A 596-nucleotide genomic window follows, 5' to 3' on the forward strand; every position below is an offset into this window, starting at 1 on the left:
GAGGCGCGAGTTAATTTATCAGCGTTTCTGTTTATCAGTTTAATTATTTATTTTTTTGTTTTAGTTCCTGGCCCGGAACAGGCAGGCCATTGTTGCGGGTGTTCGTTGTGCCAGACGTGTTGACGCCAAGTGCTGAAGGTGTGTCCTCGAAGGACGCCCGCTGGTTGGCTGGTTAGCTGACGCTTCTTTTCCGTTCTGGGATCGACTGGAGGTCGTGTGCTTATGTGTGTGTGTGTGTGTGTGTATGTTTGGGTATGATGCAAGACAGCAGCAACATGTGGAAATGAAGGAGAAGAAGGAGGAGGGGGGAGGAATAGAAGGGTAAAAAGAAGAACAGAAAGAAAAAAAAGAGAGACAGAAATCACGTGCTGGTGACATCTGTCGTGCCGCCGAGAGAAAGGGCGGGTGGTGGTGGTAGGAATGGTGGCAAAGGAGGTGGGTAGGGCTCGATTATAAAGGAGGGAGAGAGAGAGAGAGAGAAAACTGACTGAGAGACAAAGAGGGAGAGGGAGAGAGGGTGATCTATAAAGAGAAAAGGATAGAGAGCGAGAGAGACAGAGAGTGAAAGAGAGAGACGGAGAGGGGGAGAGATAGAG

The sequence above is a fragment of the Babylonia areolata genome, chromosome 24 (assembly GCF_041734735.1).
Source record: "Babylonia areolata isolate BAREFJ2019XMU chromosome 24, ASM4173473v1, whole genome shotgun sequence".
Classification (NCBI taxonomy): Eukaryota; Metazoa; Mollusca; class Gastropoda; order Neogastropoda; family Buccinidae; genus Babylonia; species Babylonia areolata.